The sequence below is a fragment of the Rattus norvegicus genome, chromosome 2 (genome assembly GCF_021556685.1).
Source record: "Rattus norvegicus strain SHRSP/BbbUtx chromosome 2, alternate assembly SHRSP_T2T, whole genome shotgun sequence".
NCBI lineage: Eukaryota > Metazoa > Chordata > Mammalia > Rodentia > Muridae > Rattus > Rattus norvegicus.
In genome coordinates this window covers 218,938,678-218,962,684 of record NC_141535.1, presented here as the reverse complement: position 1 = coordinate 218,962,684, position 24,007 = coordinate 218,938,678, and the positions used below count along the sequence as shown (strand labels likewise).

General features: G+C 41.3%; 1 non-coding gene across 1 annotated transcript; it reads left to right on the top strand.

Moving 5' to 3' along the window:
• LOC120101100 (histone H3.v1-like) lies at positions 1–23,637 on the top strand. The gene is made up of 4 exons (XR_015678312.1): positions 1–106; positions 9,750–9,865; positions 23,185–23,328; positions 23,455–23,637. It is a non-coding gene; the product is annotated as a histone H3.v1-like (transcript).
• Positions 23,638–24,007: the final 370 nt, after the last annotated feature.

The window sequence follows — 24,007 nt, the reverse complement described above, 5'->3', positions numbered from 1 at the left end:
ACAGTTTCAGAGGTTAGACCGTTATCATCATGGTGGGGAACTTGGCAGCACAGAAGCAGACATGGTGCTGGAGAAGCAGCTAAGAGTTCTACATCCTCATCCACAGGCATGAGAGATGAGAGAGAGGAAGGGGGGAGGGAGGGAGGGAGGGAGGGAGGAGGAGGGAGGGGGAGAGAAGAGAGAGAGAGAGAGAGAGAGAGAGAGAGAGAGAGAGAGAGAGAGAGAGGAAACTGGGAGACTGGGCTTGGCATAGTCTTTTGAAACCTCAAAGTCCACCAACAGTGACACACTTCCTCTAAAAAGGCCACACCTCCTAATCCTTCTAACCCTTTCAAAGTAGTCCATGTCCTAGTGAGTTAAGCATTCAAATATATGAGCCAATGTGGGTCGTTCTTATTCAAACAACCATAGTTACAATGATTAAAAAAATGGAAAGTTTGCTTTTATTTTTATAAGATTATAACACAGACATTAAAATATGTTATATTATTTGGACTTGTATTTCAATTACATGTGCATGTTAAGATTCGTTCTCTTGATGTCAATCATTTATATGGAGATAATTATAGGGAGATGAAAGCTGGATTAAAATTAGAAGTATAAATATGCGTTAAAACCACTGACTCTGGATAGGGTGCCATGATGAACAAAAGATATTATTCTACCCAAGTCTGTTTTTGTGAACCAACAACTTGTCTTACTTATAGAAAAGAAAATGGATTCAAAGTTTTTTTGTTTTTTGTTTTTCTTTAACTGGATAGTTGGTGTTTCAAATGTTATCCCCTTTCCCAGTTCCTTCCATCCCCTCTTCCCCCTGCTTCTATGACAATGCTCCCACTCCCACCCACACACTCCCACCTCAACACCCTGGCAGTCCCCTACACTGGGGAAACGAGCCTTCACAGGACCAAGGGCTTCTCCTCCTATTGATGCCAGACAATGCTATCATCTGCTACATAGGCTGGAGCCATGGGCCCCTCCATGTGTACTCTTTGATTGGTGGTTTAATCCCTGGCAGCTTGGAGTGGGGGGTCTAGTTGGTTGATATTGTTGTTTTTCCTATGAGGTTGAAAACCCCAGCAGTCCTTTCTCTAACTCCTCCATTGGGGTCCCTGTGCTCAGTCTGATGGTTAGCTGCAAGCATCCTCATCTGTATCAGTAAGGCTCTGGCAAAGCCTCTCAGGAGACATCCATATCAGGCTCCTATCATCAAACACTTCCTGGCCTCAGCAATAATGTCTGGGTTTGGTGGCTGCATAGGGGATGGATCCCTAGGTGGGGCAGTCTCTGGATGGCCTTTCCTTCACTCCATGCTCCACTCTTTGTCCCTGTATTTCCTCTCGGGAGTATTTTGTTCCCCCTTCTAAGAAGGACTGAAGCATCCACTCTTTGGTCTTCCTTCTTCTTGAGCTTCATATGGTCTGTAAATATTATCTTGGGTAGTCTGAACTTTTGGGCTAATATCTACTTATCAGTGAATGCATATCATGTGTGTTCTTTTGTGACTGGGTTACTTTATTCAGGCTATTTTTCTAGTTCCACCCATTTGCCTAAGAATTTGATTGTCATTGTTTTTGATAGCTGACTAGTACTCCACTGTGTAAAGGTACCACATGTTCTGTATTCATTCCTATGTTGAGGGACCTCTGGGTTCTTTCCAGTTTCTGGCTATTAAAAATATGGCTACTATGAACACAGTGGAGCATGTGTCTTTATTTTATGTTGGAGCATCTGTTGAGTATATGCCTAGCAGTGGTATAGCTGGGTCCTCAGGTAGGATTATGTCAAATTTTATGAGGGACAAGAAAGCTGATTCCCAGAGTGGTTTTGCCAGCTTGCAATCCCACCAGCAATAGAGGAGTGCTCTTTCTCCACATCCTTGCCAGCATCTGCTGTCACTTGAGTTTTTGATCTTAGCCATTCTGACTGATGTGTGAAACTCATGGTAGTTTTGATTTGCATTTCTCTGATGAATAAGGATGTTGAACATTTTTTTAGGTACTTCTCACCCATTTGATATTCCTCAGTTGAGAATTCTTTGTTTAGAATTTTTAATAGGGTTATTTGGTTCTCTGGAGTCTAACTTCTTAAGTTCTTTGTACATATTAGATATTAGCCCTCTATTGGATCTAGGATTAGTAAAGATCTTTTCCTAACCTGTTGGTTGCCATTTTGTCATATTGACACTGTCCCTTGCCTTACAGAAGCTTTGCAAATTTATGCAGTCCCATTTGTTGATTCTTAATCTTAGCGTAAAAGTCATTATTAGTGTTCTGTTCAGGAAATTTTCCCCTGTGCCTGTGTATTGGAGGCTCTTCTACTAGTTTGAGTGTATCTGGTTTGATGTGGAGGTCCTTGATCCAATTGAACTTGAGCTTTGTACAAAGAGATAAGAATGAATTAATCTGCATTCTTCTACATGCTGACCTCCAGTTGAAGCAGCACCATTTGTTGAAAATGCTATCTTTTTCCATTGGATGGTTTTAGCTTCCTTGTCAAAGACCAAGTGACCAAAAGTGTGTAGGTTTATTTCTGAGTCTTCAGTTCTGTTCCATTGATCTACTTGTCTGTCTCTGTACCGATATCATGCCATTTTTATCACCATTGCTCTACAGCATAGCTTGAGGTCAGGTGATTCCCCCAGAAGTTCTTTTATTGTTGACCAGCACATGGACAACAACATCACTGAAAAAATACTATTGGTTGCTTTTCTATCCTCAGGGCTTGGTAGAGCCTCATGAACCCCTCCATGGACCACAGAAGACTGCTAAATTTATGCAGATATTCTGAGAGTTTAAGAAGGCAAAACCATCTTATGCCCAAAAGAGAACATTCCATAACATTCCATAACATTCCATCACTTCTTTAAGCTCTTCCATTCATTCTGCCCCCTCTTTCTGAAGTGCTCACTGAGTCTTTTACAAGATATATGTGCCCCATTTATTTATGAACATTAAACAGTCATTTACTTTCAGCATGTTGACCAGAGTTAAGACTGCAGTAGATGTTCCCCACAGCAAAAATCAACTCCCCTGACTAAAGCTAAGCGCTGACACACTGAATGTGTTGAAATCAAGTGTTTAGATGGTAATTTGTCAGGGCCATTATATCAATTGAACAAAGAATCATCAATTCCTTCTCTGCTAGGGCTTAGGTCCTCACAGACTTTGACTAGGTTTATGAGAGCAGATATAAATTTCTTCCTGTGGAATGGGCCTCAAATCTGAGCAGAATGTAATTGGTTGCACCCGTACATTTGATCCACTATTACACCTCGGCATTTTGATAGTGCAGTATTAATGTCTTTATCTGAGCAGGAGTTTTGTTTATGATTTTCTTCTCCTCTTGATTTCTTCAGTATTTAATGAATCTAATTTGCATGTCTGTATATATTATTAATATTTAACAGAGCATTTCCTAATTCATAAAGATAATGCCCTTTAGTGGCATTCAGCATAACCACTGAAGTCCCATATAAGTTCTGAGACCCCTGCTGAATTAAATGTTTTGCTTAACTCTCAAGACTTTTGTCTGGCCTGGTGAACTGAGCATTGAAAAACTGTCTCTCGAAACTGCTCTTCATCTAGACTCTACCGGTCCCTGGTATTTATGGGGACCTCAGGTGGTGATAACCAAATGTCTCCGATTGTTCCCAGGAACCATTCAAGGACTGTTTTTCTTAATACTGCCTTAGATTATGCAATCTTTTTTTTTTTTTGCCAAGGAGGAATTGATAGTTAAATTACTGATTTTCTCTGTGTCTATGGTACTCAAACTGATCCCATCACTTCTCGAGCCTCACAAGCCAAGCCGTGAGATTCACTTACGTGTCTTATTTCAAATGCTTGCCCAATTTAAGTGTTGCAAAGGCAGATAGATCCATGGTTGTCGTAGTTTGTTTTCCTTGGCTATAATTAAGAATCCAATTTATATAATGTGTCTTTGATTTGTCTTCTATATTAATGTACCTGGAAAGCATCTTCTATCACTTCTGCCTCACTGTATCCCACTTCTCTCTCTGACTTTTCTCAATGGTTTAATTTTTAAGATCCAAGAGAAGGCTATTTAACTAAAACTAAATCTGCATTCCTCTTCTCTCAGTATATCCTCAGCCATGGGAATTAGAAGCCAACAACTCCATCTCCATGGTCCCTTATTTTCGCATTTCTCGCCAATCAGAAGCTACTGTACAGACAATATCCACAAGTCCCTTTCTCTTTGCATTTCTCCTCTCCCCTAAGCAAGTTCTTTTTTTTTTCTTTATTAATTTGAGTATTTCTTATTTACATTTTGATTGCTATTCCCCTTCCCGGTTTCCAGGCCAACATCCCCCTAACCACTCGACCTCCCCTTCTATATGGCTTCCCCTCCCCATCCTCCCCCCATTACCACCCTCCCCCCAACAATCACATTCACTGGGGGTTCAGTCTTGGCAGGTCCAAGGGCTTCACCTTCCACTGGTGCTCTTACTAGGCTATTTGCTTTATTTACTTTGCTACCTGACCCTGGAGCCCAGGGTCAGTCCATGTATAGTCTTTGGATAGTGGCTTAGTCCCTGGAAGCTCTGGTTGGTTGGCATTGTTGTTCATATGGGGTCTCGAGCCCCTTCAAGCTCTTCCAGTCCTTTCTCTGATTCCTTCAACGCGGGTCCCGTTCTCAGTTCAATGGTTTGCTGTTGGCATTCGCCTCTGTATTTACTGTATTCTGGGTGTGTCTCTCAGGAGAGATCTACATCTGGTTCCTGTCGGCCTGCACTTCTTTGCTTCATCCATCTTATCTAGTTTGGTGGCTGTATATGTATGGGCCACATGTGGGGCAGGCTCTGAATGGGTGTTCCTTCTGCCTCTGTTCTAAACTTTGCCTCCCTATTCCCTGCCAAGGGTATTCTTGTTCCCCTTTTAAAGAAGGAGTGAAGCATTCGCATTTTGATCATCCGTCTTGAGTTTCATTTGTTCTGTGCATCTAGGGTAATTCAAGCATTTGGGCTAATATCCACTTATCAATGAGTGCATACCATGTGTGTTTTTCTGTGATTGGGTTACCTCACTCAGGATGATATTTTCCAGTTCCATTCATGTGCCTATGAATTTCATAAACTCATTGTTTTTGATAGCTGAGTAATATTCCATTGTGTAGATGTACCACATTTTCTGTATCCATTCCTCTGTTGAAGGGCATCTGGGTTCTTTCCAGCTTCTGGCTATTATAAATAAGGCTGCTATGAACATAGTGGAGCACATGCCTTTGTTATATGTTCGGGCATCTTCTGGGTATATACCCAAGAGAGGCATAGCTGGGTCCTCAGGTAGCTCAATGTCCAATTTTCTGAGGAACCTCCAGACTGATTTCCAGAATGGTTGTACCAGTCTGCAACCCCACCAACAATGGAGGAGTGTTCCTCTTTCTCCACATCCTCGCCAGCATTTGCTGTCACCTGAGTTTTTGATCTTAGCCATTCTCACTGGTGTGAGGTGAAATCTCAGGGTTGTTTTGATTTGCATTTCCCTTATGACTAAAGATGCTGAACATTTCTTTAGGTGTTTCTCAGCCATTCATCATTCCTCAGCTGTGAATTCTTTGTTTAGCTCTGAACCCCATTTTTAATGGGTTATTTGTCTCCCTGCAGTCTAACTTCTTGAGTTCTTTGTATATTTTGGATATAAGTCCTCTATCTGTTGTAGGATTGGTAAAGATATTTTCCCAACCTGTTGGTTGCCTCTTTGTCCTAACAACATTGCCCTTGCCTTACAGAAGCTTTGCAGTTTTATGAGATCCCATTTGTCGATTCTTGATATTAGAGCATGAGCCATTGGTGTTTTGTTCAGGAAATTTTCTCCAGTGCCCATGTGTTCGAGTTCCTTCCCCACTTTTTCTTCTATTAGTTTGAGTGTATCTGTTTGATGTGGAGGTCCTTGATCCACTTGGACTTAAGCTTTGTACAGGGAGATAAGCATGAATTGATCTGCATTCTTCTACATGTTGACCTCCAGTTGAACCAGCACCATTTGTTAAAAATGCTATCTTTTTTCCACTGAATGGTTTTGGCTCCTTTGTCAAAAATCAAGTGACCATAGGTGTGTGGGTTCATTTCTGCGTCTTCAATTCTATTCCATTGGTCTATCTGTCTGTCTCTGTACTGATACCACGCAGTTTTTATCACTATTGCTCTGTAATACTGCTTGAGTTCAGGGATAGTGATTCCCTCTGAAGTCCTTTTATTGTTGAGGATAGTTTTAGCTATCCTGGGTTTTTTGTTATTCCAGATGAATTTGCAAATTTTTCTGTCTAACTCTCTGAAGAATTGGATTGGTATTTTGATGGGCATTGCATTGAATCTGTAGATCACTTCTGGTAAAATGGCCATTTTTATTATGTTAATCCTGCCAATCCATGAGCATGGGAGATCTTCTATCTTCTGAGGTCTTCTTCAATTCCTTTCTTCAGAGGCTCGACCTAAGTAAGTTCTTGTACCAACAGCTCAGCCTCAGTTGAACCATGCAGCTGATTCTGGATCATGCTTGTGACACTGAACCGTGCATGCTACTTTCAGGGATTATAACTTATTTTCTAGTTCAGCATCCACTGAGAGTGCATCCCTGTACTTACAAGACAGATCCTGTTTATCAGTGAAGCAAGACAATCCATATTACATAAAAGAAGACCACTCTGAGGTTCTCTTTGTGAACACTGTGCTCCCAGACATTTCAGATTTGGTTAGATGTCTTCTCATCCATCACAGGGAAAGACAAGAAGACATACCTGTTTATGCCACATGAGGAATGATGCCCACATTGAAATTGCCCTTAAGGATCTTCTATCCTCAGATAGCTTAGCTTTGATTGCATATCTCATGAGCCCATCAAAGACAATGTTTAGTACCTCCTCTAGAATCACCTTTGGCTCTGTGTTGGCTGTTTTGGGTGCCAAGTGTTGCATTAAATTTTCCTTTGGAGATACAAACAATTATCTAGGCACTTCAGGTCAAGGACCAATCACAGTCCAAAGAAGTTATTTTACCAAATTCTAGCTTGGTGAAGCAATGCATTTAATTGGCATTGAATGACAAGAGTGTAGACAACTTGTGGGTGACTACACCACTGAAGAAAAGTCATCCCCTTGTATCCCAACAATTGTTAACTGCTTCACTATTCTAGGGGAGTGGAGGGGCCTAGTGAGCTCTTCCACCCCACATGAAAGGATGTTAATGGGCCAACGTGGGCACATCTGATGTGGATAATCACAGCTGCTGAGAGTTCAAGAGAGCAATGGTCATTTGATGCCTAGAGAATGCCATTCCACAATAGTTTATTTGCCCTGCTTGAGAAAAACATGAAACAGGTAACTGAGGAGAACATACACCTGATTCTCAAGCTATGTCAGCATCTGCACCCCTTTCTAAGATGTTTTTACATTACTACAGAGCAGCATAGAAATGTCATTACGTTCATTGGCACAGTTTGAGAGCAATAGAAGTTTTGGGGCTCAGTGTCCCTGTAACATAAAGTTTTAAGCATTTTAAATATTAACCAAACATCAAATGGATAGTTTGCAGATATGCTAAGATGTTAGCACATGTCTAACATGGGGAAGCAGATGTAATTATAGTGAAGGATATTAGAAACTAGAGGAGACATCAACCTAAACACTCAGCTGAGAAGCTGGCGATTAAGGAAATTATTATTTCAAGATGTATCAGTGACTCGATCATAGCAGTTTTAGCATGGGGAACACAATGAAGGAAAAACATTTGTAATAACTAGGTACTGGGCTACCGGGCTTTAATGGAGTTCTGTGAGTGAAACAAGTGTTGTGCCCAAGCTCTTTTGTGACTATTCCCACTTATGTAGCTTTAATGACCACCAAAACCTCAAAATATTTTAATTAAAAATTTGGCAATTCTGCCTGGGGAGATCCAATTGTTGGAACCGAAAACCTTTAGCTAGTCTATCTTTTTCAGGAGTCCCTCAGTCTTTTGCCCATCATTCCACAGAACAATATAAGGTTCATCAGCCAATTGTGTCTGTCGGTTGAACCAAACCTTTCAACAGTAGAAGTAGTTACCTCTTCAGACATATCTACCTACAGGCACAATAAGAGAGAACACCCCTCAGGAGTTGTGTGGGATGCTCACCTTACCCATTTTTTTCAAAACTAGACGGAGAACCGAAGACCTCAAGGCATCAAAACAAACCAAACTGGAAAGCCTATCTTTGATAGAATAAACAGATAAGACATGCTACTTTCTCCCTTGGGGATCAGCTGCCGCTCTAGGTGCAGATATAGGCTTTTTTTTTAGCTCTTCCATTCCCTTGACTTGGTCATCCCTCCGAACCCATTTACATTCCTTTGTGACTCCTCATTGCCTGCAGGTCCTCTAAGTGAAAAGCCTTAGCCACTGCCCTTGGCTTGGACCCATGTAGGATACCCGTGTCCTTCCTTCTACTCTTTCTTTATTCTTAGATATGTTGATGTCGCACAGCTCAGCACATTCTCACATCATGTCTCCGTCCTTTTGGTACCCGGCCACCATTCCTAGTGAGGGCAGAGTCCCATATTTCTTCTTTGATGTGTTCTTCAGACATTCCTCTGAGCACATCTCCGTTCTCTTAGGACTTGATGCCATTCATAGCTAGAACCAGGGTGTTCCTAGTTCTGTCTCTCTGCCTTTTTTCTTGGAGCCAGGTCCTGAATCTTGCTTAAGAGACTTCTGGAGTCAGCCCATTTTCTTTTGAATCTGTTAGCCTGTCATCCGTACCACCCACCACCAAGAGGGAAAATTCAAATGACTTAAAGAGAAGAAAATATTGAACTACAAATAGATGGTTGCTCCTCCCACTTTATTACACATAACATATACAACCATGTTATTCACAATATAATACACAGCCAGAACATGAATGCGAATGAGAGTTCAAAGCTTAAATGTCAAACTAACTCCATAATTAAGACTGAGCATTCAATGGTCACGGAGTTTTAAGACCTCATGTAGTTATAAATCTCTGCTCAGAGAATGTCACAAAAGAGGGGACAGAAGAATGTAAGATTCAGCCAGAAGCCAGCCAGAAGGTCAACAGAATGATATTTCAAGTCAATACACAGCCATTAAAATCACAAACTCTCCATAATCAATGATAACTGAGCTAGGTCTGCACAGCAGGGGCCCTCGGCAGCCAGGCATGGATGGATGGAGGGGGCCAAGGAGTCCCACATATCAGTGCTAAACCATTTGTTACTGAGAGATTCAGAGGCAGCAGAAATGATTTCCTTCAGTGTGTGTCCATTGCTGATCTGATTATCCTCGGTGGTCTGTGCAGATCATCTCTCCTTTGGAAAGCTTGGGTGTATTTCTAAGAGATGCCTTTGTCTGCATGTAGATGTGGAATGAGCTTAAATGTGTTACAGAATATCGAGACAAGGCACCGACCTGGGCCATTTTCCAATGCCCTTGGCTTCCATGCGGAACTCAGAGATGCACTTTCAGACAAGTGTGCAACTATGAAAACGCATGACTTGGATCTCCCATGATGTATGACTGTCATGCAACTGTCACCACTGCATCTGCCTGTGGAAGCAGAACTATATTTCCAGGGGCATGCTTTTTTGGGCTCTTCCTAAGCAGCAAAGCACCTCTGTGTCCCTGACACACCGGATTCTTTAGTGTGCATTTTTGTCTCAGCATCCCCGGATGGTGCAGCCAGTCTGAGATGCAACTCAATCAAATACCATCTATGTGTTCTCTTCTATCCCAGATGTCAGTCCCACCGTGGCCAGACAGGAGGAAAGATGAGGATCAAAGTATGGGGTCTGCTTACTTATCCACAGAAGACCAGGAACAAAGTTCCCACAGAGTATTTTCAACTGAAAGGTAGTCTTACAATCCTAAGATACTATAGTGAGCCAAGATTAACTATTTCCCTACTATTTTAATCTGTATCTTCTTTGGATACTTTCAAAACTACAGACAAAATACAGAAATACTCTGCCTTTGATTAAATATGAAATAAGTCTATTTTACTATATATATTTAATGAGTTGCAATTTATACATTTTGTGCATATTATCACAATTTTATAAAATCTTTGAGATATTAGAATATGATGTTATTTTATACATGAAGTGAATGAGGTACAGAAAGGTGGAGTAACTTTTTGAAGGCCACACAGCCAGGAAGCAATAGGCTGAGGTTATAAATTCTGGCTTTCTGATCTCTAGAACCTAGAGCTTTGTCATCAGGTCCTGCTGTCATTTCCTGCATTTTATGGACTGAAGAGATCTAACTAGCCCTCTGCTGATGTTCAAATGAAGTGAAAGCTACCCCATGCTGTATTTAAACCCCAACAAGGTGTCTTTACATATTCCTCCGGCTTTGTGTCTTATCCCTGGTCATTGTAGACAAAAGAAGTTGGAGCATTCATTTTCCACCCTTAAACCTCTCATCCATATTGCGGGGGGAGACTTTGTCCTCTGGCTTCCTTCAAGAAATGTGAAAATTACCTCACCAATTACACACATATTCTGTCAAACTGCAGGAACAAGACATACTGTTATTAAAATAAAGACAGGTAAAAATGTTTATACCCAATGCAGTTGATTGTCTAGTGTCACAAACCACATAAGTTGAGTAATATTTAAATTTTAAGTAGTGCCGTAAATAAAAAATGTAATAGGGTGTTATGGTTTGAAGATGAAACACACCCCTTAGGCTGTTATACTGGAGTCTGATAATGGACTTCTGGGAGCGATTAGATCATGAATGCTGATTTCATGAATGGGATAACCTCTGGGTTAAGTGATGGGTTCATAATTTCATGCCATTGGTAGGTAATGCAGGTATTGAGATTGGTCTGCTTGGGAGAAGCAGGACACTGGCATGCTTTTGAAGGAGATGTCACCTCCCCTGCCCTATTATCTCCTCTATCAGACTCTCTGATTTCTGGTAGCCATTAATAAGATGATACATTCCACCATGGGCTCCATGCCTCATCACATCTACAGCTGAACATTGACACCTTGGAAACTGAGCCAAAATAAAAGCTTTTGTCTTTGAATGGTTCCTGCCAGGTATTTGTTACAATGTCACTTAAAGTCTGACTCAAACAAGGAGGAAACAGCAGAATGATGGAGGCAGAGTGTGTTAACACCTCCCAGTAATCTGGCACTCAGAACATGAGTCAAGTGGATCATGAGTTTCTGGTTACCCTGAGCTACCTAGTGATACCTTGTCTCAAAAGAAACAAATTAGAGCCCAGCAGACTGCACTAGAAACTTTTTCTAGTTAGATAGCTTATTTGGGGTGGCCTGAAATTCACTATGTGGCCCAAGCTAGCCTCAAACTTACAGAATTCTACCTGCCACTACCTCCTGAGTGCTTTGATTACAGTCTTACTCTACCATGATCAGCTTGGTTAGATGGCTTTGGTGGTGAGAAATGAGGAGGAGGTGAAGAGGGTGACTGGAGGTGGGGATGAGGGTGGCTGGAGGTGGTGATGAGGGTGGCTGGAAGTGGGGAGGAAAGTGGCTAAAGGTAGGGATGAGAGTGGCTGGAGGTGGGGATGAGGGTGCCGGAGGTGGGGATGAGGGTGGCTGGAGGTGGGGATGAGGGTGGCTGGAGGTGGGGATGAGGGTGACTGGAGGTGGGGAGGAGGGTGGCTGGAGGTGGGGATGAGGGTGGCTGGAGGTGGGGAGGAGGGTGGCTGGAAGTGGGGAGATGCTACCACAGACAGATGAGGACAGTTTCAGCTTTGCTAAGGCTTACTTGGATGACACTAGCGCATAGGACAGAGGGAAGATGAGAACCTGCCTCTTATTTCAGTGACTTGGAAAATAGGAAAAGTTGGTACTCTTTAAGAAGATAAGAACCCTTAGAACAATCCAAGACATCCACTTTAAATATAAGGAATTTCTAATGAGCATCTCGTTAATGGCACAGAGAAAAAAACACAAGGCTGCAGCTTGGGTTTCAAACAAGGAAAGGGTTGGCCTTTCTTTCCCTGGAAATGTTCTGTATGTTCTTCAGATGCTCCCAGCTCTAACAAATGCTTACATTTTGTTACATATTACATACTGAAAGCTTTTGAAGAGTAAATTCAACACATAGTGATTTCTCCTTCAGATACTATGACACAATGCCAAAAGAAGAAGAAGAAGAAGAAGAAGAAGAAGAAGAAGAAGAAGAAGGAGAAGGAGAAGGAGAAGGAGAAGGAGAAGGAGAAGGAGAAGGAGAAGGAGAAGGAGAAGGAGAAGGAGAAGGAGAAGGAGAAGGAGAAGGAGAAGGAGAAGGAGAAGGAGAAGGAGAAGGAGAAGAAGAAGAAGAAGAAGAAGAAGAAGAAGAAGAAGAAGAAGAAGAAGAAGAAGAAGAAGAAGAAGAAGAAGAAGAAGAAGAAGAAGAAGAAGAAGAAAAATACAAATGAAAGTTTTCAGGTCTAAATCTTTAAAACTATCCCCATCTATAAAAAGGTTTTGTTATATGCATTTGGCAATTAAAATTTAACTCTATGGAAATGTTGTTTAGTAATTCAGTAATTTAGTAATTTTAAGGGGTTTGCAACAGGTTTGCTTATTACTGAAGATTTGGATAACTACCAACCATTAACGATATTCGCTATAAAAGACACGGTGGAGTGTCAAGTCCTAATGATTGCACACTGCACTGTGGAAGGAAAACACAGGAGCATCCCTGCTACAGGAGCAAAGCACAAAGCCCCTCATGAAATAAAGTACTCCTGACGAGCTTCTGGGACCAGTATAAGAGGCAGATGCTCAAGAAGCTGTAAAAGTCACAGTGGTCTAAGTCACTCTGACACAAACTAACAGGACACTTTAAAGCCATGTGGTAAGGGCTGAGGAAATGGCTCCCTGCATTAAGTACTTGCCGTACAAGAATGGGAACCTGGATAGGAACCGGAGAGCACACATGAAGCTAGATGTGGTAACACAGGTCTATAATTTCAGCATTCCTGTGGCAAGGTGGGAAGCAGAAACATGAGGAATACCAGAAGGTCTCAGGCCAGCTGGCCTAGGTAGCATACCCCTCAGGGAATAGGAAAGCCAGCATTAAACAACGTGAATGTTGATTCCTACCACCTAGAGCTGTCCTTGGGCCTCTACATGCATGACACAGCATGAGTGTATGCAAACATGCATATCAAAGATATACTTTAATTTCATTTTCAAACAGTGAGTCTATGTATTTCCCTCCTGATGAACAGCTCCATTCCCTGAAACAGGTCATCAACATCTGCAGAATTATGCAACCAAGTACAGAGTACAGTCTTTCTCTTTCTCTTCGTGTGTGTGTGTGTGTGTGTGTGTGTGTGTGTGTTGTACTGTGAAATGTATTTCAAAGGTAGTCAAGAAGAAGCTATACTCTTTTGCAGACTATGTATTGGTTCTGAAATTGCAAGTTGATTTTAAAGACTGCCAGACTGTCTTTCTGTGTTTTGAGTCTTGCACAAGTGCAGCCCAAGCCCGAGATGGGAACATTGATAAAGGTGCGCTTCTTGCCCTGTCGGGTTAGCACATTTCAGTGTTGTTTCCAGTTGATTTCCCATGGCATTACATAACAGGCTGCCCCGGGAAGATTTACCGCTTTGGTATACGAAGGCGTACTGCCTAACCTCGGCTCCTGCCTGCTATTTTCTCTCAGTGCCTATCAAACATATTTATTATCAGTACAGAAAGTGTGCCAAACAGCTGTAGAGTCTTCTTAAGACATTTTGAACAATTTTACGGAGCTACTGGTGCAAATAATAATTACTAACATGAACTAATAAAATAGATTTAGATCTTTTTACTATCATCAAGAATGCAATTCCCAACAGGAATGGACTCCTGCCCCTCCCCCTCCACACGCACCTTCAAAACTCCAACTCTAGCTTTTGCTTCCCCACCAGTGTAAGTGCTAATCCAGAGGTCTCCTTTGACTGGAGTGCTCACACCTCCTCACTGTGCTCCCGGCCATCTTCTTCTTGAATCAAGCTAGGTGGCTTCGTACATAATGACATAGATCTATTCCTTTCGAACAGGGCAGAGAAGCCAAATGTGGACTCAATCTAATTATTGACAATTGACAATTGACCAAGCATAGTGTTTAAAAAATGCTACTGTATAATAAGTCATAGGTAATACATATATGAATAATATACCTATAGTATATGTATTAGTCATTTGTCTGCTGCTGTAACAAAATTCCCAACAAAAGCAAAGGCTCATTTTGCCTCACACTTGGTGAGCCTCATCCATCATGGCTGGGAGTTTAATTGGTGGGAGCTTGAGGCAGTTGGTTGCATTGTGTCCATAGTCGGGAAGCAGGGGATACACATGTTTCCTCAGACACTTTCTGCTTTGTATTCAGTCCAAGATCCTGATGTAGAAATCTCTATGTCCATATTCAAGGTGTATCTTCCCCACCTTCCCGCCAGGATTAACTGTAACAAGACAAACCATCACCGGTGTGTACAGAGACTTGTCTCCTGGATGATCCTACATCTTGGGAAATTGAACCGACGTGGTACATACATAAGATGCACGTGTGTTAGTTTATTCTCTCAGCCATCATACAAACCAAATACTATGGCACGTATCTTCAATGTGTGACAGCCAAGGTTACTCATTCCCCATGATGGAAGCTAAGTAGCGATGGAGCTAGACTGCACCCCAGGCTTTTAGATTACAAGTAGTTTCACTGTGTAGTATTTTAATGTTCTGCTCAAGCTCAAAACTATAGAGTAAGACCTTGGGGATGCATAAGGAAAAGTTACGTTTAAAAGACAATAGAAGAGGTTCATGCTATAAATGATATGGCTATAGGCATGGCACAGTAGGAAGCAATAGTCCTTCAAGTTGCAAAACGATCAGTTAAAATAGAACTAAAGAGAACTAGGTTTAAAAATTACACTTACAAGTATTTGTAAAATGATATCTCAATTGTTTTAAATGCAATATGATTTTGTTGCCTGAACCAAAAAGAAGCAGCAACTATCTTGACATAGAATGCAAAATACAAACATGGCTCATACATGTATGCCTGAACATATATGCATCACAGGTGTAGACTCAGAAGTTGACTTTGGATGTCTTCCTCAATGACTACGCACCTTAATGTTTTAGTAAGTCTCCCATTGACCCTGGAGCTCAGCAATTTGGCTAGACAGAGTGGCCAGCCAGGTTCAGGGTTTCTTCTGTTTTGACTTCTCCAGCATTGAGATTCCAAAATGTGTGCCACTGTGTTCTACCTTTCCACAGGCCCAGGGCACCATACTCAGGGCTTCATGTGTACACAGCAAGCATTTTTATCAACTGAGCCATCATTTCCTCTCCCAGGAAAATCTCAGTGGATAACAAAATGTCAATCCTGTGTGACTACATAAATAGTCTTGATTTTGTAAATACAAAAAAAAAACACCTCAAAACTTTAAAACTATAAAAGTGTCCTAAAAATATCCATCTCAGCAGTGATTGAAATGACAAAAGAAAGCAGTGTGGGGAGGAATAGATAAGATTCCCGCTGAGGTAGCTCTTCTGCTACAAGCCTGCGCTACAAACCCATAAGGTTCTTCATGGGCATGAGAGTAGCCACTGTAAAGTGGGATTTCATTTATAGTCACATCACAGAATAAGATTACTTTCGTTGACTATGAGATTAGGGCCTTTCCCACAAATGTGTATTTTATAGCTACTGTTGGGCGTAAGCAATCATAGCTTAAAACTGGAAGCAAACACACAGAAACCACCCAGCTGATTCAGACAAGAGGCTCTTAGGCAAGTCACTCTTCATTTGCCCACGTCAAGATAAGCAGTGTTAACATTTTCATTATTCATCAATAAAACAAGAAGGATGAAAAGAACAGGAAGGCACCACATGTGATAAATGCCAAATAAAATGTTTGGGAAAAGTGAACGTAGGCGTCAGGTGAGGATTAAAAGCAGCAGATCCCTGGGTCAGTCAGTTAAAAGGCTGAGCACATTCGTCAGAGGATTCTATAGTGTTCAGTGTGTGTGTTAATTATAGACCTAAGGGAATCCTGACACGGGTAATATAAACACCCAACCTGTATCATGTATCACCACCAACTATTATAAACTAAACCCAGAAAAACAATGTTTTCTTCCCAGCATTAAAAAAATGTATGAAATTTGGGGTCATGGTACCAGGCTTCCAAGGAGAATTCTCAACCTAATAGTAGACTCGTCAAGTAAAACTTTCAGTAAATACTGACCCGAGGACATAAATCAAGAAAATACGTTTTATTCCTACTTTTTACTGTGTAGAAGATACAGTATTCACACCAATTGACTGAGATGGAAAACCTCTTATTGAGAATACGGTGTTGGGTTGTCTTTTTGTTTGTTTGTTTGTTTGTTTGTTTGTTTGTGGGAATGCAGCTGTCAAACTATATAGTGCTGTTGAAGCTAAAGGAGCACATGACTGCATGTGAGCATCCATAGCTCTGCAACATGCAGCACATTCATCCCCACGCATGCTCATGGGACAGAGCGGCTCTTTACTACATGTTATCAATAGAAATGCATGCTATACACAGAGCACTCGACAACAGTTCTGTTCACTCATTGCAAGATAATCCAAATTCAGTAGAATCAAGAAAAGAAATGAAGAGAAATAGATGGCATTTGGGCTCTGCCTTGCCACACTCGATAGCGTGCATGGAAAGAAATCAGCAGTGTGGGACCCGTTTATAATCATACCATGCCACTGATTCCTGAATGTATTAGCAGCCATCAAACTATCCAAGTGTATAATGAAATGCGGAATACATCCTGTTCCAAAGGAGGCAAGACAGGAGTGAATACATAATTCAGACCATAAATCAAATATCTGAAAGTCATGGGTGAAATCTAGTCCTGGAAATTGTCTCAATAAAAAGTCTGAATTTATATTTTCATTTAATATTGATGTTAAGATATTTCAAGCTCAAAATGAATGCCTGTGTTTTTAAAATGATAGCACCAGAGAGTGAAGCAGCTTTGGGGCAAAGCTGTGGAAACTTCTGCCTCTTTCCTTGGCACCATCCCCTTCCGGGACCTCCAGGTTCATGCAGCTTTGATGGCTGAGCAGTTAGGACCACTGACTAGTCTTCCAGAGGTTCCATGTTCAATTCCCAGAGTCCTCATGGAATCCACAACTGTCAATAACTCCAGTCCCAGGTGATCTGGCACACGCCCCCCACCACTCAGGCATACCACCAATACTACATGAAGTAGAGACAAATATTCTTAAAAAAGAGGAGAAAAATATTATAGAGTAAGATATTTGGGCTGAATTTTATTAAGAAATTGGTCTCTTTCATCTTTTTTAAGTTTAGATTAAAATTTTATATGGTATATAAAAGTTTAAGTTATATATGAGATATCATTTTATGTAATATATACATGTATGTATTTGTATGTATATATCATGATTAAATAAACAAGTATAACTCAGTCATCAAATATTTATCATTTCTTTGCATTGGAAACAATGAAAACACTTCTATTTGAAATAGGTAGACAGACAGAGAGAGACAGAGAGACAGAGACAGAGACAGAGACAGAGACAGAGAGACAGAGAGAGAACTAAGTGTTGCTCTGCTTTTGCTGCATTATATGGTCATTCTATTTGCAATTCTCCTCAGAAAAGCCCGTGTGGTCTTATTTACATCCTCACTAATCGTCACAACTATCTCCTGCTTTCTAAACCCTCACTAGTACTTGTCCACGTAAAGCAACCAAGGCTGGGGCATGACATATGTATGTGGTCTATATGCACGCTGTGTGCAAGTGCGAGGCTGGAGGAAGAAAGTTAAATGCTCTCCCAGTCTATCGCTCTCCTCATGCCTTTGAGAAAAGAGCTAAGCTGAGCCTCAGAGGCTCTTCTGTCTTCCCCTCCCAAAATGTTGCGGTGTCAGGTGCCCATGTCCACTGCTGGATTTTATGTGAGTGCTTGGGATCCAAGCCCAGGTCCTCAAGTCAATATAGCAGGTACCCACTGCACTGCGCCATCTCCCCAGAAACCCAAGGACACTTTTATATGAAGTTAATGGAAAATTACCTGAAGGATCATTTAGTTTAGATTAACTGAAGTATATAGTGTGGATTTCAGCAATGTCTGTGCCCGGTTAAGCTATTATTAGTCATAGGAATGTTTCGTAAGTCCTCCTACTCAAAATTTACAGAGCCAGATGTAGCACCACTCTATAAATAAGTCATTCAAGACTAAACATGTAAATATGTGCACATTACAAAAGACAGAAGAGAGGAGAGGAGGCATGAGATAAAAGAAAGGGGGTGGGGAAAAGGGAGAAAGAAAGAAGAAAGAAAGAAAGAAAGAAAGAAAGAAAGAAAGAAAGAAAGAAAGAAAGAAAGAAAGAAGGGAAGAAAGGGAGAAAGGAAGAAGGGAAGAAAGGAAAGAAGGGAGGAAAGAAGGAAGGAGCTTTCAGTTAGATTTTGATCATTTCCCAATCACCACACAAAGTTCTTGACAATGCCAAACAGGATCTTCATTCTCTCAGTCAGGAAAAGGGTGCGCTCAAAACTACAGCTCAAAACGCTAAGCTCCTCAAACAGTTTCTGTCTAAGAACGATGTTAGATGCTCCCGTGAACCCTGTTTGCAGGACACAGGGCAGTGCTGCTCCAACTGGAATGTTTCTGAGTGAAATCACTCAAGTTCTGCATGCCAGCACATTGGATCATGTCGGAACACATCTGAATCACTGTGACCTGATGGAATCTGCAGGTTTCAGTTGGAAAAATCATGTGAAGTTGATCTGACCTCCGCAAGCCCGTACACAGAAACGATTGGGCAGCAACGCTCCTCGTGTAGCCTTCACCTGGGCAATGCGTGGAGCACCAGGTGTGGTTTCCCGTCTATTAAATCAAGGCTTCTGATTTGGGGCCAAGAATGGCAACATTCTTAGTGTCTTAAATTTATTCATAAAAGTCTTATTAATAACTAGTAGGGTAGGCCTTTGCACCACATTCGACCTTCTCTACTTAGCCAGATCCTGTAGTCCTTTGCCAGTGTCTGAATAGTGAATTACTCCAAATCTCACCCCTTGTACATTCCTCTCTACTTAGCCAGACCCTGTAGTCCTTTGCCAGTGTCTGAATAGTGAGTTACCCCAAATCTCACCCCCTGTACATTCCTCAAGCCCCCATATCTAGTAGAATCCCACATTCAGTGCACTGTCCTAGTCCAACCACACTTACTTGCATTTCTCCTACCCTCCATTCTGTCTAGTACATACTCCGACCCACCGACTTCTGCTGTGCTACACCCAAATTCTTAGTCCAGTGTCTATTCAGGTGAGTCTAACTGATCCTGCTCTTTGCATTCCCTCCCTAACCCCGGATCTACCCTCACACTCCAGTCTTAAAACTGCACGCAATGCAGATCCTGCATGGCAGCACAGCAGCCTGTGTCCACCTGACTTCATTCCACCTAAGACACATCTAACCTTTATTCAGACCCAGCTGAGGCCACATATCCCATGTTCTGCCCCAACCTGCTTTATACACCAGGCACAGAAGCTCACAAAAATGCCCAGCTCCCCTCTTCAAATTACAAGCAACAGGAAAGACCAAGGCAGTGAGCTGCCCATTAAATGTTTACCAATGAGACTTTGCTTGATGAGTCCCAGAGCACAGAACTCAAAAGAACAATCATAAACTCCATGGAAAAACTCAAAGTGCTTAAGGAAGATACAAAGAAACAGCTCAGTGAACTTAAAGAAAAATAAGTGTCCAGGGGACGTCCAAAAACTATTAGGATACAAACCAAATAAAGGGGAATGAAGAACATTCTTCTGTTAATGAGAAATAAATAACAATAACGAAGAAAACAAAAATAGATCATGATATATTAAGAAGAATATAGCAATTTTGATATGTAATGGATAGATAATTCAATGTTTCGAAGTCACTAAATGAAAAATATGTCTATGCAGGCTTTATAAATGGATCACTGCGCATGTTAAGTTCTAGAATAAACCTTAGAAATACATTGAGAAAGACGTTTTTCTGCCAAATTTAATAAAAAAATACTGATGTGAGCAAAGTAATTCCAAAACAGATAGCAATCCTTACAGCACGAACTTGTGTGAGGAGAACCAGATGGTACAATGGTTGGACAAGGTCACTCACTGAGTCTGTAACCATTAAATGCCATGCAATCTGAAAGTTGATCTCTTTTCCAAACTTGACCATAGGCCTAAACTTTACATGAAATTCCTAAAAGGGCAAGTAGATGTTTTCAGATATGTATTTTTTCACAAACCATTCTGAGAAAAACAAAAGTACCATAGCCAGAGAAAGAGTACGGAGGCCAGTCATGAAAAAGATCTAAATAGAGGTAGAGTTACTTAATTAAAGTATCCTACGATCACAGGAATTTTGAAATATTATGAAATCATAATCATTTTCCTTGCTTTGGATAATTGCTCCCTTCTAAAGCCAACTTTTAAAATTGTTATATTGGAATGCTTTTGTGAGGAATGCTCAGAAGATTGTAGAATTTAAGTTTCATACATCACAGAAATCATCATTCACACCTAGGCTTTGGAATTAAAAAGAGGCAGACAGTGGTGATACACGTGCTTAATCCCAACACTCATGATATAGAGGTAGGCAGATCTCTGAGTCTGAGGCCAGCCTGGTCTACAAAGCAAAGGGTGATTACACAGAGAAGCCCTATCTCAAAAAACAAAAAAACAAACAAACAAGAAATTAGAAATCCTAAAATAGTTTCAATTCTCTGTTCATCAAATCCCAGGTGAGATGACGATAAGTTTTAACGAGCCCACTTCTATCCCAGACTCTTGGAAAGATTAAACACACATGCTTGCACACATCATAATATATAACGTTTCATAGTAAAAGAATATTACTTGTCTTAACACCACTGCCTTTCTTTTTAAAACAGTGGTTGCACAGGAAGTAATACTACACCTATATTAAATGTGATTATATAATAGGCTTACAACACACAAGTTAATGTAAACATATAGGAGGCTTTTCCAACAGTAAAATGTCAAGTGTGGCCATGGGTAATTATAGGAAATCATCAGGTAATCACATGATCACATGAAATTAACTCTGGAAATTTGAAGCAAATTGGTCTTTTACAAAATGGACCTGAAGTTTTGCTGAAGAAATTAGATTATTTTTCTCCTGACCCCAGATCTTGAGGAACACTCACTTTGCCTAGAAGCACAACAAGAAAATCCTGAAGAAAATGCAGGCCAACAATGCAAATGCAGTGAGTGCGTGCACAGAGGCCATTAGGCCCTTGTGAAGCCTCATGCCATCAAGCCCAAGATGCCAAAGGGCCCACAGCCCAAGCTAAGCTGTCTGGCTTTCATCTCTCGCCCTGGCTTAGGAAGAGGATTCAAAGCTACATGGTCAAGGGTCGTAGGCTCTGCCAACCAAAGCAAAAGGTTCAAACCGAGGCGGAGGTCGAAGCTCCAGTAAGGCCCAGGCTTCAGTTCCAGCTCAGGCTCCCAGAGGTGCCCAGGAGTCTGTGAAGACGTCATAGAAAAAGCTTCTGACTCCTGTGACACGCCTACCTACATACAATTTACAGATTACTAGTGTCTTATGATGTTTGTACAAATAAACTTAAGGCAAGATCTGTTGAGAAGAGAGAGAGAGAGAGAGAGAGAGAGAGAGAGAGAGAGAGAGAGAGAGAGAGAGGAGTTACTCAGTTAATCTTGCCCATAAAAATAATAAAGGGGGATATTTGGAAAAAATATAAAATAATAAAAGATGTGTTACATATGCCAGTGATTTTCACTTACACAGCAAAAAAGGCGTAAGTAACTCGTGGAACATAAGTCAAACGCATGTCGCGATTTCACAGTTCGAACGACCAGCCCCACAGACCTCAGTGCAGTCAGCCAGCGCCCGCTCTGCATCTGCGTTGCCGTTTCCCATGTCCCGCTCGCTTCGTGTTTTATTATAGTCCACTTCTGCTCCTTCACCCCAGTCTCCTCGCCTGCTTCCCACCACCAACATATTTTAGCATCTGCTTGTGTGCCGTGTGCTATGGAATTCTCGCTTTATATGCATTTCCTAAGGGGGAGAAGATTCGATACCTATGATAATAGAATAGTAATTTTTTAATATCATACCTGTTGACATATAGCTCAGCAATTGTTTTTGTTATCATATATATATATATATATATTCATTCATAACTTGAAGTAAAATGTTTTCAGTTACAGTGTGTGTAAGGCTACTACTACAAGTAAGATCCAATTATAGTATAATCTAATTCATACTGGCCCGATCTTACTTCTCACGTATGCAAATTCAGCTGAAAAGTTCATCTACGTGGTAGCCGTGCACTACAAGGGCCTCAGGGAACAATTTGCAATTGCACCCGCATCAACCAACTCCAAGGGGAACTTCATAGGAACTGTCGTCCTCTACCTTAGGTAGCAACATGGGTGCTTTGACTCCTCCGTTTGAGGATGGTCAACTGTTTCTGTCAAAGACAGCAGCAAATTAGAAGGACTAAAATAAAAGGACAGAGACTGCATCCATTTTATCCCTTGGCTCCTGCACTGAGCGCTACGTGCTTACATTCAGAAGCAAAGTTGTACTGTGTGGTCCTCTAAGCTGCGGTTCTGAACCCGTGAGCTGCAACCCATTTGGGTTGAACGATCCTTTCACAGGAGTTATCAAAAACATCAGAAAACACAAATATGTGTATTACAATCCACAACGCTAGCAAAATTACAGTTATGAAATAGCAATAAAAATAATTTTATGGTTGGGGTCACCACTGCATGAAGGACTCTATTAAAGGGTCACAGCACTGGGAAGGTAGAACACCAGTGCATTATTCCATAGGTCGATGGCAGGTGACAGCAACAGGAGTTGGAGAAGGGAAGACATGAAAATACCCCCACAGCAACAATTATAAAAGCAAATGAGACTTTTAGGGACAGGAGGGAAACCCATCTCCCTTGTTCATCACTCCAAAGGCTAATTAGAAAATTAAACTTCTGAGATAGAGGAATATAGAGTTCATAGGAAAAAGACAATTTTTCCACAACGCAGGTATACTTGCATATGAGTAGTGGTTATTCAGAGGGCTAATGCACTTTCCTTTAATGTTTCCGATATACAAAACATGCCTATGGCCTAACTGCTGTCTCCAACATGAGTCTGTGAATGCTTTCTCGCAGGAGCAAGAGGCAGTGTCTCACGCTATTCACCCTCTGAGCTGTAGGACCGAACGCCTGCATCTTCCTCGCTGCTAAAGGAGACAGCTGAGGCAGCAGACCCAAGCCGACATAAAACAGCATGGGGACAGGGAGGTTTGGACTCTGGTACTGATGTAAACTAGTCTGCGTGTTCTCATGCTTCAGGGGATGAGGGGAGGAGAGAGTATAAATAATGTTTTGATGTTGAGAAATAAAGTATTCTTTCCTGTCATCTCTAATTTTTCTCTCCAGGACTGCAAGAAAGGAGTCAAACCGAAAGCCAGAACTGGAGAGGAATCCCCGCGAGTCTTCCGCCAGCAAAGTGGGCCGTGTGCACCTGGGAAGCATCCTTTCTGGAAGGACAAGCACTGCTGGGGGGAAGTTCATCGGGAACAGTCAGAATAATCTGAGAAAAGAGTAAATTCTTATACAAGCTCAATGAATTTAAACCCTCCTCATGTTGGGTAATTTGGAGTAGACTGAGCCAGTTCCAAACCACAGTATTTCGGCTTTAGCATGATCTTGTCTGGTAATGATTTAAATTTGATAGCAAGCCAAAATTCCAACTTTTTTTTTACCTCTCCCCCCAAATTGATGTAGAGAGCTATGAATTTATCATACACTGAAATCATTTTTATATTGCCGTCTAACTATTTTTATAGACGGATCGTATTTTCAAGAAAAAGAAACACTGATTTCATGTCCGTATTTTCCATTGGTAGAACCCATGACGAATACCTAGCTTTCTGATGGCTAGCTTTTGACTTTTTTCTTCCCGGTAGTAGAAAGTAATGTGACTCTATCT